Here is a 17,345-nt window from a genome sequence, read left to right as displayed (position 1 = left end):
CCTCAATAAACCCTCAATAAATAGGCCTTATTATAACTTAAATTAAAGGTCACCTCCTGTACAGTTGTTGGCGAGAGCTAAATCAGCATAAAGAGCAAAACTATTAATTGGACTGGGCTGTAAACATGTTTATTTCTAATGTAAAGTTTGGCTGTTTAACGTGGGAGTCTATGGGGGTTGACTCACGTTTAGAGCCAGCCTCAAGTGGCCATTTTGCCACTGATGCTTGGCGTACAAACCCGGGCCTGTCAGAGATCTTTTATTTTTGTTATATCACACACTAAAGAGAATGAAAAGTTAGTTAACTGCCACAAATGGCATTTATATTAGCTAAAGATATGCATTATTAGCAGCTATGCCTCTAATAATGCATATCTTTAGACTATAATGGGTGAGCTGTATTAGAAGTCACCCAATGCATAGTCATGAAAAGCTAAACATGTTTAAACCTAATATAAAGATGAAAATTTTAACTTGGGAGTCTTATGTTCAGATCCAGCCTCGAGTGTCCATTGGAGGAACTGCAGTCTCGGTATACATCCATGCTAATAGTACAAATACAGCCAAGCTCCATAAGTATTATTTATCATGTGCTAAACAGTGGATAATATAGCAAATCATCAGCAAAACAGCACTCCCATTAAGTAAATGATTCAGGCAGGGATGTTCTGAGCAGAAGCCCTTCCTCCACTTGCAAACTTGCAACCGTCATTTGCTGCAGTCGCTGCAGTTACTACAGTAAATGCTGTAATGACCCTTTAAACACCTTTAACTTCCACACAGTGAAAACACCTGTGTGGGTGGTGTGCACAGCCCTGCAATTAGGCCACAGCTTGTAGCCCTCCATCGCTTCGGTTTGAGTGAGATTTATGTGTACGCCTATTGCTGCTTCTGTTTAGTCATATGCATATATTATATACAGTGTAATGTGAAGTCCCTGCCCCTCCCTCCTTGTGTTGGGGGGTTTACATATGTACTTCTTTTGTAGTTCATTATCTAAATAGCTGCACATTTCCTTCCTTCTTTCTCTGATATATCCGTCGGTCTACCGCTGGATTTTGGGGGGAAAAGCCTGAACTGATACAGATAATGGTGGCCTTTAAGTATATTTTTAATAACCTGCCCCTGCTGTGCCACCTGAATGTCCCCTCTCTCCCTCTCTGTACATGGATGGATGGATGGATGGAGGTGGAAGTGGTGACGGTGGCAGCAGCAGTGGCAGCAGTGGCGGCAGGGGAGGTGAGGGGGTGTAAAAGGAGCACCCCCGCCCTCCTTCATTCTGCGCTTCAACAATAGCATTTGCATATTTTTATACTCTGTCTTCCTCTCTCCCTCTCTCAAAGAAAACAGCCTGAAGCGTGAATACTCCAGCAGCAGGCGTGCAGAGGAAAACGGAAGCTGGGGAGACGACGTGTCCGCTTTCGCTGGGGGGGAGAGAGAGAGAGACAGTGCAAGCACACACACACACACACACACACACACACACACACACACACACACATGCAGCCCTTACCTCCAGAGGTGTTGCATCAGGGGTGAGGATGAAGGGGGGGACTGGGGGGCAAGGAGGGGTGTCCAAAGTTTGGTGTGTGTGTTTGAGTATATATGAGTGTGTGTGTGCACCAGGGGAGTGTGGCGCTCCTGAAAGAGACAAAGAAAAAACCAGACATTAGAATCAGATGGGCACACTGTAAAAAATAAATACATAAATGCAAAGAAATTTATTAAATCAATTAAAACTGAAGACAACAGGAAAACATGTAGTGAAATGAGCTAAGAAGAGATATTTCATTGTACTTCAGCTTTTTGATTTTGTGCTACTTTACACCAATTCTTCACTAAATTTCAAATATTATGATTTTACTCTGTGTTTTTTAACGTATATTAATTTGAGTTACCTAAGTAATAAAGTAGTTTTAGAATATGATCCTCTCTTAAGAGTTAAACCCCCCAAAAGGTCATTTTCAGCAAGGTAGAAATGCTGCTTACACACTGATACATGGATAATAATTATTAGAGTATATAATATAAAATAATCTAACACTTACAGGGGACATTTATTCACTTTGTGTGCTTTATTTTGAGAACTTTTTGACATCATTTGACTTTGCAAACATATGAATGCAACTGAGTGTTTTTTTACAGTGTGGTATACCGACATTTAATTATGTATCAGATATGAATTTATTGAATAAATAGTTTCATTTGTTTTATTTTTAATTAGTTTAATTTTTTTTTTCTTTTTTTTCTTTTTTTCAGTTCAGCTTAACTTTCAGATCAGGTTTGCTCCTTTTAGTGATTAAATGTTTTATTGTAAATATAAAAAATACATTGTACAATACACCGTAGGTCTCTTGTAAAGCAGAAAAGCAAATGACATAAGTTCTATTGTTCACAAATCATTAGTTTTAGTCTAGTTTTTCATTCTTTATCCTATTGGCAATTTTTATCAGGGGAAAAACTTAAGAAATTAAAACAATCAACACTTTTTGAAGGCGGATGAACTTTAATTCAAACATCTGAGACTCAATAAAGAAACACATCAAAACCTCCAAAAAATGTAACAAACCTGACGAAGACGGAAACGAAATAATTTTTCTGTATCATTTTATTTTTGTTACTTTCACATTAAAGTCTAGCTTTTATTTTAGTTTGCTACAATGTCTGTTTGTTTTTAACAGTAAGTTTTGGTTTTCAGTTTGTTTTTTTAACCATAATATGGTTACTTTTTAGTTGATTTTACACAGAAAACATAGAAAATAACGTATTGCTAAGGACTAAAAGACTGAATTTCTTCCATATAATCTTTAATTATTTTATTTTATCGCATCTTTTGTGCGGCTCACTGTACAGTTTTCCAATATCTCATATTCAGCACATTATTTGAGTCTTTTTCTCTGTATTTATCTGACGTCTTTTAGTGAGGTTGGGGGTTTTTTTTAAATGTGCTCCTACAGTTTTTTTCTTTAAATTTAAGTTACTTGTTTAGATTTAAATAATCCTTCATAAAAAGGACTGTGGCCTGAGCTGCTCTCCTCTGATTGGTCAGTGCCGGGAGACGCTTGATTGTTAGCACCTGATGTTAAGTGTCTATTTGTACAGATATACTGCTCAACTTTTGCTTTGTAATACAAGAAGATACAGACGTAATTAGATATTACAGTGTAAACTAATTTAATGTGGGGATACTTCATATCAAGGGGAAAGAAGGTATGTGTTGTAGCATTTGTGGATACTTTGTCTTTCTGTACTCTTCTTCTTCCCAGTGCTATGAATTCAGGTCTTTAACCTTCAGCCTGCCTGACGTTTAAACATGTGTAAGTAGAAGATGAATCCAAAAATGCAGACTTTTACAGAAAACAGCTATTTGTAACTCAAAAATAATAATTTTAGCAAATTCAAAATGCTTTTAGAAATCAGTACAGTTAGTAAATCTTGTTTTTTGATCTCACATATGTAAATATTTTTTTTGTCTGTCTGTCCTTTCAGGTGAACGTTAAAAAAACACTCCATCCAGGTTGAATTTCATCTTTGTTTTTAAGAAATTCATTTATTTTTATTTTTATTTTATCGTTTAAAAACTTTACTCCATCAGTGAACTTACCCTTCAAAAGTAAAAAAGTAAGTAAAGTTAATTTATAAAACCACTTTCACAGACATAAAGTCACAAAGTGCTTTACAATCAAAACCCTGTAAAATACTGTCGTACCTCATTGCATGCTGTTGCCTATTTACTTCTATTCAGATAAAAATTACTGAATTACTTTTAGGCTACTCGGCCGTACTTGTTTAGATAAAATTTGTGCACCATCGGCTTCTTTTTTACACCGAAAACACAAACTAAATAATGCTTCAAACATTCAGACACAATGACGAACAAGAAAGGTGAAGAGGGGTATTTGACAGCCATCCTGTCAATATTATAAACACAGTCTGCAGTCTTCACATCACACAGTGCTTAATAAGCAACCAAACAGGAATAAAATGACCCTCGAAACCTCCCAGAGAGTGCCACCCAGTAAACATCTAGCTCGAGGTAAACATTCTTGTCCCCAAGAATAAAAGTAAGCTGCTCTAAAGTCTAACAGGAGACGCTTCTTCTCCTTAAAAAATTAAAGAAAAACCTTCTTAGAAGTAAGCTGTCCGTTAGAAAAGAGTCATTGTTGAGCTAATTCTGTGATTCTTAAACTTTTTTTCTGGCAAACAGAAAACAGTTGATGCCCCACACCATCTAATTTTTCAATCAGTTTATAAGAAAAAAACAAACAAAGGATCTCCAAAAAATTGTTTCCACCACTGGAAAAAAAGAACAATTTTTTGCCATCCAAAAGTCAAAATCTGGGGTTATTATCTCAAAATTTCAACTTGCTAACTCAACTTCGGAACTTTGGAGAAACTAATTCAAGAATTTGAGGTAGTAATGTGAAATTTTGAGTCATTAAGTCAAATTTTTAGATAATAACCCAAGATTTTGACTGATAAGTGGCAAAAAACAAAAAACCCACACATTTCAGTTGCAGAAGCAAGCTTTTAATCTGGACTTCAGTTGACTTTCAGTAATAAATAAATATCTGAAGGTGCTCACGCTGTGGGGTGGGCACCTTCAGTCCTTCCAGAATCAGTTGGGATCTTTCTTCATTCCCACTAACTTTGAGATTATTTTGTGTACTTCTTCTTTTCAGTCTTATGTGGGTATGTTTCTGGAAAAGTATCCACTCGATAATACTTGTACGATTTTTTTTTTTTCAGTTCTGGCTCCTCTAAACACACCAAAAGCACCTCTCGTGTCAATTTTAAGGCCTGAAGTGGCACTCTGTGGCACCTTCCTGTGTTTTCTATTTCTAGTTTAATCTATGCAAACGTAACTCGCTTGTGCTGCCTGGCCTATAATATAAGTTTACAAACACTACTCCATACTTTGTGTTGTCAGCTCTTTCCCGGAAACATGTTTGATTTTAAAGAACTACTGGGCATCTCGATGTGGCTAAGGAGCTCGACAGAAAATAAAATGTATGTAAAAGAACAAAACAGTGCCACCTACACAGTTTGATTGGCAGGTTGTTTCTGGAAAGTGCAGCACAGAGATGCAGCAGAACTGCGAGCCATGAAAGATGGAAATGAAGCTGAGATGAATACACTTTCCCCTGGTTTTCACCAAAGCTGCTTTATTGTCAGTGGCATTCTCTTAATTTAAGTCCAACTGGCTTGTACTTGCAGGGTATAAGGAAAAAAAGGCCGGGATCAGTCACTGAATCAAATATTTTGCATACAAATGGCATTTAGAAATGAGAGGATGGATCTGAGGTGTGACACGGGCTCCTGTGGGTGCAGTTTTATCTGCATTGAAGACTCTGAGCAGCGTTACGCAACAGTGTCATTCAGAGGTGTCGCTGGAGGCGGAGGAGGGCACACAGGTTGGATGAATATAGGTTAAAGTGGAGTTCGAGAGAGGTTTACGACATATACATCACCCACAGCGGGAAATCTAAAAGCAGGGCGATGTGTTCCACTAGCAATCTGATACCAAGTAAATACAGGGCCAATACTGCTGATACCAATACTGATACCGATACTTTGATCCTATTAAGGCAGGTTACGTATGGGAGAGCAGTGTGTCATAATGAATTTTTCACAGTTCAGTTGCCTATGTTCTTAACTTCCCAGTAATCGCTCTAGTATCGATCTAATACCGATACCAGCATCAGTATCGATACTATCGATACTTGCATCGATCAGCCTACATCTAGCTTCCACCACACACCTACAACATGAAGGTTTCAGTCTCAAGAGATGCAGATGTACTTTCATTTCACATGACACCTTGCTTTACCTGAAGCTCAGACAAAGAACTAGGAAAACCTCAAGCTTTCTGTCATTTCTTCTGTTTTTACAGTGAAGACATCTTCAGTGGCAATATATAGTAATATGAGCACATGTGATGCCATATGTTGTGAAGAAAGGTGGTTTTTGACCTAAATTGATGACGCCTGACACGCTGAAGTTAACACTACCTTTCAGTCTGTGTGAAAACTATTTAGAATCAGAGCTGAAACTCCTCAAACAACAGATCTAACTTGTTTCTGCTTGGCTAAAAGCAAACCATGCTATTCTGTTATTCATTTTTTCTTTTGGGGGGTAAAGGGAAAAAAACTCTGCTGCACAGCAAATAGAGAGTCACATATTCAATTCACATGTTCACACGCAGCCGACATCACTTCCTGGAACGACAAACTGACAGTGCACGACCAAAAGCCAAGAGCTGAGAGGGATATTTGACTTGACAGTCCATGCTGAGGCAATTTTCCAATGTGGTTGAGCAACAAAGTTCTATTGTGCTTTGCTCTGTGCTGCATTGTTTAATTCTCCTCTAATTACTCATCATTTATACAGTCTAAAGATCCCCACTCAAGGTAAGCTAAATTAAAAAACAAGCTCTGAAATGAAAACAGACTAAAGAGTCTAGCAGGATAAAACCGAGTATAACCTCCTTTCTCTCCGGTTCAGTGACATGCAGTATTTCCCAGCCTGGTTTGCAGCCCGCACTAAGGCCTGCTGGTGAGTAATGTGTGATGGGTGTGAGCTCAGAGGGGTCGGCGGCCAGCGTGCAATCTCCTCAAAGCCGCTTTTGTGGTGCTGCTGGCTTGAACGCTCACTCCAGGCTATGGACAAAGAAGGGAGGGAGGAAATAGGGAGGAAAAGTGAAAGGGGGGAAGCTAGCAGCAGCTCCATGGAGCAGCGAAAGAGAGAGTGTGCGTCTAAGTGTGGCCAATCATACTCCTATTGAGGCTTTTACAGTTGTAACACTTCCAGAAATCACGTCTGGTGTCTCTCCTCGAGACTGTTGCATTAAGGAGTTAAAAGGTCAGAGAGAAATTCTATCGAACAACCCAATCAGGAGGCTGCTTAATATGTACAAATCCTTCAGTGAACTCTATGAAAGCCTGAGTTCATGAGCTGGATGGGTAACCAACTTTAACAGGGAGGGGGTTCATTTGACTCAAATCATGTATCTAAAAAGAATACAATGAAAATAAAGCAAAAAGAACATAGGAGATAGTGAATACATATTGTCACTTATGTGCACTAGCACTCACAAAACAGAGGGTTTTAACTAAAATGCCCTGAAATATCCATTAAATTTACATTTTAAAGAGTGCTAAGAGAGTCGATCCTGTATGATTAATAAGACTATACACTCTACCACCATTACAGACTACACAACAAATTTAAGGATAAGCAAGTTCCTCTAAACCACATCATGACTCGGTACGCTTAATTACGACCATACACATATGGGACACTCATAGAGAAATGTAGCCACAGTTATAGAAGTGCAAAAATATCTGTCTTGGATTGGAGAGGGAAAGCAGGAAAGACATTTTCTCAAGGTGCAGAAGTCAATCTATGAATTCACCAACCACCAAAACAGTGGACTGTGAGCAGGGCTGGACTGGGACAAATAGTCGGGTCCGTATTTTTGGTCCAGGCAACCCACCATGATCGCTCAAAAAATAAAAAAAATAAAAATTTATATATCTATTATACATGCACATATCACATTTCATTTTGTTTAGTTATAGATATTAGAACAGTTTTTAATCAGGTCAAAGTATTCATTCATTTTACCTGAACCCTTAAATCGCTCCCTTCCTAATTATCTCCATCTAGTTGTTACTGGTACTACTGTTCACTGTAGAGCAGCAACGACAGATAACATGTCGCTTCATCTGGCACATTTTGCTGCATCTATTTTTACTTTCTTTTTATTGTTTTCTTTCAGCTTTTCAGCTCCACTTTTTTCCAACTTTTTCTATAAGCTGTGTGAGAGCACAGCAAAGGTAGGGGAGAAGTTTGATTGGGCAATCCAGGCTCAGTAATTAAAATGAACGATTGGGCTGCTGTCAGTGTTTGTATGGCCAATGCGCACCGGTCCAAAAGTGCATCGGCCCACCAGGAAATGCCAGATTACCAGTCCTGCATTTTAAGTGAGGTCATGCTTTAAAACTACAATATATGGACAAAGATCCTGGGCCATCTACAGAATACACCTACAGGAATTGCTCGGCCATGGAAACCAATGCCATGAAGCTCCTGGGTCATGATTTGTGTGCTGATGTTAGTGCCAGACAAGGTTTTGAGCTCTACATTTACTGAGTTTACAGTTGATGGTGGAATACCAAGGAAGGAAGGCATTTCAGTGGTGGCGTCTAATTACAGACTCATGGTCAAATTCAGTGAGCTCTTTAGAGCTGCCCATAAATGTTTGCAAAGGCTAGGTGCTTGATTTTATACACCTGTGCAAATGGAATTGAAAACATATTAACTCAAAGATTAACAGGAGTTGCCCAATAATTTTGTCCACATTAGTGTAGCTGCATAAGCTAATGAATTACCTGTTTTTAGTACTAAAGAGGCACAAGGAAGCACCACAAGCATTAAACTACTGTTATCTTGAGCTGAAATAACTTTTCCACAATGAAGGTTGTATGAAAAGATGTTGTATGAAGTTAATATAATAACAGTACAGTAGAGTCTCTGAATAAATTTAATAGCTAACTTCCAGGTGATATAGCATAGTAACATTACTTTTAGCATGCTAATGACATCTATGTAAAAGAATATAAGAATATAATGCCAAAAGTATTAAAATAATAAACATGATCATACAACATAAAAGGATTCAAGTAATATTGTCAGATTGAAAAGTTGCCCAGAATTTCTCATTTAAAAAGAGGTCAACAGGACAGAGCCTGGGTGCAAGCTAATGCTAATGCTAATTCTAACATAGTTGTAGACTGGGGAACCTAAAATTTACTGCAGGACAGTAACTTGGGAAAATACTGAAGCTTTTTTCTCTTCCACATGGTCATGGCTTAATAAGCAAGAGTTATTGTTCAAGTTTTCCTAATTGAGTTTAATGGTTAAAACCTCACATTAAGACTGTGTGGTCTGATTGAGACTCAGTTAGCTACCATTTAGCACTTATACTGAAACTTTAAGCAAGAGCTGGTTTACATTTAGCATAAAGATGCATTTTCTAGCACTATGATTTGAGAAAATAACATATTTTAGAAATTATGTCAGTAAAAAAATCGATGTCTAACAGTAAAATCCTGATTGTTGCCACGTTGTAATGCTAACTTTGCTAGCATTAATTTTATCTTTTGAGCCAGAGCTAAATGATAAAGCTGATCATCCATGGGGGCAAGAGCTAGAGCTAAAGCTCTAAAAAATAAAACCTTACAACCTCTGAATATATACTCTAAAGCCTAATGCTTTCTAAATATGTAGGGTTAATAAATGGTTATATACTTTAGAATGGTTATACACTTGGAAAAAAACCCTACAAAATGAAAATATCTCCAACTCTAGGTATCATTGCTATAAATGCCTGATCCTTCATGTAAAAGCATAATAAGATTTTCTTAAACAAAGCCACCTACAATAGCTAAACACCTTCAGCATGGCCAAAAGAGAGTGAACTACACAACCTAAACACCCTGTTATGGTTCATATGGCTGCACGTTTGTGACTTCCACTTTACCCAATGTGTGTGTGCAAGAGCTGTAAGCTGAGGGAGGGGAAGAGGGAGAGCCATCGAGAAGAAGATGTATGTAAACCCATTTCCAAACAAATGGGCCCGACTGCACAGCAACGGAGAGAGGTGCCATAAGCGTCCAGCGTGCATAATGCCCGCATGAATCAAGACTTCCCGGCTGTTGAACGTGACCACACAAGCTTGCGTTTGAATAGCACATATCATCAACAACAGTCGCCGACCCTCAACAGCAAGGCCCCATTCTGAAGTTGGGAGTCACTGATCATTATTGTAAACGCCTTGAAACTGGAGGTAGCTAGCCACATTCAGTCACTCATACATGTTTATACAGTTTGTGTATGATGAAGATGCAGTACAATATAGTACATGTAAAACAAAAACAGGGGAGGTTCAAAGTGTTGTGCTGAGGACAAATAAGGGACAAATAGAAGGCTTTTAAGAGCCTATGCAGCAGTACATGTAGTTTTAGTATGCTCTTCCAGGAAGCCATTGCTACCAATAATTTCACTTCAATATGGTAATCAGTGACCACACTTTTAAAACTAATCAGTTTTAAAATGGCTAGCATTGCCATTAGTTTAGCTCTCTAGACCAGAGCTGTAAAATCATAATGCAAGGAGACAAACTGTATTAACTTTAGGACTGATCTGACACTAATAAAGTTGGTTAGAGGGTCTGGGTTACTCTTATCATGTTGTCCTTGGTGCGCCGCTGCCAACTTCTCAGCTAGCTTTTTTTATTCGCATTTTCCAATAGACTTCCAGTTTCATATCATGAATGAAGTCCTGTGGAACTGTAGCCTGAAACTTCACATGGCTAAATTATTGAAACTATTGTCATGTTTTGGATAAAAGGAGCCATTGTTGGATTTTTACAGGTTTCAGTTTTTGAGTATTAGAGATGTCACAAGACCACAAGCCATTTTACAAGATATGCCAGTTAGATTATGCTTTGAAATCATCACCATGACCAGCTAGTGTCATTTAACTACCTTTCTAATATAGTTATCCTTGGTAAGTGGAGGAAGTTTGTCTTTACTGTCACATTTTTTTTAAATTCAGACACATAATTGATAGTTCCCAATAAAAAGGAGTATCGCTTGTTGTAGGAATTGAATGACTCTCATACATCATCTGTAATGTGACCAAATTTCTTTATATTTTCACAAGTTCAATCAGAGCATACAGCAATGTGCAGTATTAAAAACAAAATCTTATTTTTGTCGATACATTTTACAAAAATGAACACAGTGGAGCATGTTTAAATACAAGTCCAGGACAGCTCAAGAAAAAGAATCCTTAGATTATTAAAACAGTGCAAGAGAGTAAAGATCACCAACTTGCAGTAAGAACATTAGAGCCATTATTCTCAGAAATGAAGACTGTTGCTCATGTTTAAAGTTCAAACAATCTGAACGATAAACTGAGAACTGTCTGAATAATATTTGTTTATAAACAGATTTAACCCTCTGATGAGTCTTTTTTTAAGACAAGAAAGAGTATAAGAGCTATAAATTTTGTCCCCTGATTGCTAAAACGTTGATAACAGTTTTTTCGTTTGTTTTTTAAGCCAAAAGTCATATATATATATATATATATATATATATATATATATATATATATATATATATATATATATATATTCTAGCAGCACATGGTGTCCAGGTCCAAGGGCTACAACAAAGTCAACTCTGGCATTCAGCCTGCATTAACAGCCTTGTGCACACTCATTTTAGCATTTTCACCACTCCGATTACACATTCTTTACCTTCCCCTCCATCCAACCTGTGCTGGTCCCATTAGAGCTGTAGATTTTCTGCTCATTTGCTAAGCATCATGGATCATCAGACAGATGCAGGTTTGCGCTGTCTGTCTGCACATGTGCGTCAAACCTGCACCCAGGCACAAACTCACATGTGCGCATGCGTATACGCGAGGCGGAAAAGAAGCCAAAATGTGCAGCTTTCTCTGCTCTGCAAAATGCAATACCCACAAAATGCTTGTTCACATATACACATGATCACCCTGAGAGGCCTGGGTCTGAGCAAGGGCCCTGCCTGGGGATGTGTGTGTGGGGGGGGGGACTACCCTTGATACCCGCAACCAACACAGCATGCATGGCAGCAACAGTATGTGTGTGTGTGCGAGCATGTGTCTACAAACACAGAAATGTGTTTGCACGCATTCGAGAGGCTCCACTGTGACACAACAAGGCCATTATTTATCCCCTGATTGGGATGAAGGCAACAGCATTGGATTTGCACTACGCTGTGGCTCCCATAAAGACCAAGAGACGACATTTCCTCCCCATTTCCCTCATGAATATCAAAGACGAGGCAGCGCCAGCGCCACTGCCACAGCAACACATAAGGAAAAATTACAGCCCTATTATTTTATTTGCATTACCTGTAATAGGCACCATATTGGGCGCTGTATTTATTGCCTTATCAGCAGCAGCTTGGCTGTAAACATTTGCTGATTTATTAGTCATCGGGCTTTACCCAAACATCAGACGTAATTACTGAGCAAATAGCGCAAGGACGGGATCGGGAATTTGGCGGGTTTGCAGTGGATTGACCAGACTTAGCGTGGAGAAAGCAGGCGGCTTTAGCGCTGGAGGTAGAATGCGTCTATCACAGATGGAAGATCTCAGTTTTTTTCCCCGCCGCTGGCTCGGACCCAGACATGCCTATAGTAGCCTCGACAGGGAATCAAGAGAATGGCTATTATTTGTACAGCTCTATATCCAGAGTGAGTCCTATCGGGGATGTGGTTAGTGTTGTTTTTATTCTTTACCTGAGCGCCTGCTTCCATCCAATTATGTTGTTTGTCTTCTCAAAGACCCCAATACCTCTAGCTTTGTGCACCCCCCCCACCCCTCATCCTCCTCCTCCACGCAACCCTGCTCTTCCCCACGCTGTTCCACAAAAAAAAAGTTAGATAGAACTAAATCCATTAAGTTGGTGAAATGAACACTCAAAGACAAACACACACACACAAAAAAGTGGCAGAGCGGGTTACCCTAGGTGCGCCCGTTCTTCTGTTATCCAATTTTACTGGGATTTGGAGTGATTTGCGCCTCTCTCCCCGAGGGAAATAAATACTTTGATTAATGTAATCCTGGGCAGGGAGGTGCCACGAGCCCCCCTCTTCTATCCTCGGGGACCGCCACTGTTTAACAAACAAAAACAAAACAACAACAAAAAAGGGAGTAGAAGAAGACAAGGAAAGAAAAAAAAAGCAGGAATGACGTGCAGAGCGGCTGCAAACCAGGCCGCTGAGCCAAAGTACGAGTCTGTAGAGTTGATTTGCAGCGGATTTGGTTTATTTATTAATTACTCGGCTTAATAACAGAATATCAGTCTTGATTAGCATGTGTAATACAGGCTAATAGAACAGAAAAATAGCAGCGTGTCCGTAAACTGATTTGCATACACAATAAAACTGGGTTTGTTTTGATGCTGTTGCTGCTGGAGGTGGAGTGTGTGTGTGTGTGTCTGTGTTTGTATGTGTGTGTGTTGGTGGGGGTTAAGCATGTGTGTCCATGCTGATGTGGTGCAGGAAAGGGAGAGGGGGATGGATGACTGTGTGGCACCCAGTGAGGGGTGGGGATAGACTGGGACAAAGCTGGAGCACACACACACCTTTACCCACCTCCTCACTCTTTTATTTCCTCCTACATGCGCCCGCCTTCACCTTATTCCATATGCGCTCAGCCTCAGTGCAACTTTTGACCTTTGTTTTTAAATTAAATCATTTTAATTACAATCTGTTGCTCTTGCACAACTTAAAACTTAATTATTTTTTGCCTAATTGAAAGTGATTTTTTTTTTAATTCATTGTCAAAAACACATAGAAAGAATTACTTATATATATATTTATATCCTCTCTTTAAAAAAAAAAAGAGGCACAGCCATCTCTATTTTTCACCAAATTATAACATCCCTGCTGATTTCCAATCCGAAATCAATACCCGGCTGTGCTGATGCAACGCCTGAGCCAGGACTCTTGTTTGAAATGAGCACCAAGCGTCACTACTGAGTGAGTCCTGCGAAAACACTAAACATATAATCTTTACCTCCGCGTTGGCCTATTTGCAAGCTGTAGGCCTATAGTGCTTTCACCGACTAATACGGGGCAATTACCAGCCCCGTGTAGTGCAATATAACTCTACGGTGGCCTTTAATAATAGAATATTAATAAAGAGCCTCTGTCTCGTTTGAATGGCTGAAGTATGTGTGTGTGGAGGAAAAAAAATCCCATTCATGTCTGAAATTGAAGGCATGTTTAATGCTTAGACTCAGTGTGGCCCATTTAATTAGCAGTACAGGAGCTACATTATCATTTAAGTGCTCCAAGTTGGATTCGGCTTTAAATCAACGTTTGGCCCCCGACGTGGGACGCACTCAACGTATGTCACGTGGGGATTAGTGGGGGATAAATTATGGGTGCCCATAGGCAACTTATGGGCAGCATAATTAAAATGGCGGGAAATGCATCAATATAATCTGAATGTTGGAACTTGTAGTGGTGGAGTGCCTCCCCAATAAACCGGCGGATGCAGAAAGTAGAGCCAGAGTGACCAAACTCGGTGATACTGCAAATTCTGACATCAACCTGATACCAAGTAAATACAGGGACAGTATTGCCGATACCAATACCGATATCTTTTACCTATAAAGGCAGCTTATTTAGAGGAGAGCAATGTGTCATGATTTTTAAATTCTGAACACATTTCAATGACCACTAAGTCACTGTGATTTTTACATTTCCAAAATAATTATGTATTTAACACAATTCAGCGGGCTACATACTGAACTTAGGTGATAAAAACAAAATCTGAACCCTATTGCGCCGCTATGATCTGATGCCAATACCAACGTTGGTATCGATACTAACGATATTTGAATGGATCCACCTCTGGATATGTGAGGGGTTTGAGGGGGACAGAGTGACACTAATTTAGTGTTTTTGGTTGTGTAGTGCAGGTGCAGCAAGTATACTCTGAATAAAATCAACTTTAAAATGTTGCTCCTGGCGATCTGTGCAACTTGGCTCCCTGCTACCAATAACCATCACTGTCAGAACGGGTGCATAACGCAGAGTGATAACACCCAGTGCTTTTGCTGCTGCTGCTGCTGCTGCTTGTGGTGATGATGAGGATGATGAAGACTGGATACTAAATGGCCGGTAGAGCAATACGGGGAGGGAGGAATTGCAAGAAAGAGCCTTTGACTTTGCTAATAATTATTAAAGTCCCCGCTTCCTCGTCTGCTTCATATGGCTCAGACTTATGGCTCAGGCGACTGCAGATGGCGGCTGAACCACTATGCATATGAACCGTGCAGGACTGCGCTCTCGCTGATAGGCTCCTGTCCCGGATCGATACAGACAGCATTCCTTAGAAAGCTGAAGTTTTACGCGGAGGTCTAAGACATATTTAGAAAATATATATATAATATATATATATATAAATAGTTTCATTTCATTATATATATATATTGTATGGTGTGTTTGCCCCTGTTTTTCAAAAATGAGCACCACATCTTTGTTGCAGTGACCCACAGAAATCAGTCACTTTTCCTGCCGTGGGCGGGCGATATCTTAATTGCCAATCTTCCCCGTTCAGCCATCGATTCATGCCATAAAGCAGAGTGGGAACGCACCTACGCACTGCAAGAAAATATACATGTACGTAAAGCCCATTTCATGCCATTCAGTCACTCATACTTTAAAAAACAGGAGGGGGGGGGGGGCTGAAAAAATGCACTGGCACACAGCAAGGTGAGGGTGAAAGGATCCATTTTTTTCTTGCAGAATTACATTTTTCTTTTTTTTTTCTCTTTTTTTTAAAGTGTGTGTGTGTGGGGGGGGTAAAATCAGCTAACTAGGTTTGTGATTTAATGAAATAAACTCTTAAATAATTCAAATAAAGCCCACAAATATTAAAGAGGCAGGTTTTTTTGGAGGGGGGTTGCAGTGTAAGCTGCACCATGAGTGAGCGCGACACCTGGCGGCAGCTTCATCATTCTCAATCATCGAGGCCAACAACGACTTGCAAACCGTTTCCTCCACCTCAGCACCGACCGGAGCGCCGAGAGGTGGAGAGGCCTTTAATGCAGCTCAAATACACGAGAATTTATTTAATAAATTACAAAAATTATTTACATTAAAAAAAAATCATGAAGAGTCAAGAATCTGGTGTTGATTTTTGTTCTAATGAATTTAAAGTTAACTTCTGAGATGAGATGAGTCATAAATGAGAAAACATCGTTAAAAGGCGATAATTAAAAAGGAATAACAGACAAATCAAGCGGGTTTGTTTGCCCCTCTCCTCCCGCTTGGAGCGGGCAGCACCGGTGCTGCTGGCCCGGGACACACCGAGCCCCTTTTCATCTCGACTCCAGTGCACAAACATACAGCTTAATGCGACCAGTGTTCCCCCTCTTTTATTGGGCTCACCATGGCTACCAAGCGCTGGGCTCAGAAATGCTCTGCCCCCTGAATCAATGAAGGGAAAGGGGTTTTTTAACCCGTGAGAAAAGGAAAAGAAAAAAAAGTCACACTCAGCAGCTCCTCAAATCAACTTCGACTGTAAAATATAACACAAACTTATTTCCTGTGCCCACTCTTCTCTTTGCCTTTATTTAAAAAAAAGAAAGAAAGAAAGAAAGAAAGAAAGAAAGAAAGAAAGAAAGAAAGAAAGAAAGAAAGAAAGAAAGAAAGAAAGAAAACTTTTCTTGACGCTCACTGGAAGATCTCCAAAAACCAAAACACACACGACAAAATCTGAAGTCATCCACATTCAAATCCGCGCTATTTATAAGCCTTTTTTTCTCTCCTCTCTCCTAAACTTTAAACAAACTCCACAGCAGTGGAGGATCGATTCGTATTAAAACCCATTTTCATACTGCACTTGCCTACGCGAACTCTCTGGAGGATTCCACTGAGGGGTTTCCACTCTCTCTCTCTCTCTCTCTCCCTGCTTAAAAATGTGATTGATTGCACTTTTCTCCGGTGGACATTCGCTACAAAGCAGCACAGCATCTGCCCGATATTTATATATATATATTTAATTTAAAAAAATAAGAAAAAAGAGAAAAAGAAAGGAAAGAAAGAGACGGGATGGCTGGGGCGCAAACTGCGGCGAGCATATTGATTTTTACGCATTCAGGAGAGAGGAAACCAAAAAAAAGAAGACGAAGAAGAAGAAGAAGAGGAGGATACGAGTGCAGGCTGAAATGTCGTTTAAAGGACAGACAAGGTGGTGGTGGAGGTGGGGGAAAGAGAGCAAGCCACGAGCGAGAAGAAGAAGAACAAGAAGGCGATAAACTCCAAAACATCCCTCGTGCGCAAAAAATAAACAAACAAATAAATAAATAAGCAAAGGTTATCGATGATTGTTGACTTACCTCGTGTCCGAGAAAAGTGGAGCTGGTGCCGGTGATGGTCGGTGTCGGTGTGTGTGAGTGTGTGTTGGGTGGTGCTGTGTGTGTGAGGTGGGGGGTAATAAATAAGCTTCACCGTTGCTCGCGTGCAGCCTGGAAACGGTTATCTGTGTGTCTTTTTCCTACGACTCGGTGCTCCCTGAGATTTTCTTCCCTCTGCCTCGACTGAGCAGGAGCTGTGCTCGGCTCCGCTATTATTTTCACCAAAATGTATGAAAATTTATGCAAATGAAAATCAGCACTAACTGTTCGTCTCTTGTTGTACTTGGGGATGATTTTTTTTCCTCTCCCCCCCCCCTTTTTTTCTCCTTTCTTTCTTTCCTTCTTTTTTTCATACAC

Source organism: Pelmatolapia mariae, linkage group LG23 (genome assembly GCF_036321145.2).
Source record: "Pelmatolapia mariae isolate MD_Pm_ZW linkage group LG23, Pm_UMD_F_2, whole genome shotgun sequence".
Taxonomy (NCBI): Eukaryota; Metazoa; Chordata; class Actinopteri; order Cichliformes; family Cichlidae; genus Pelmatolapia; species Pelmatolapia mariae.
This window is presented reverse-complemented; position numbering follows the sequence as displayed.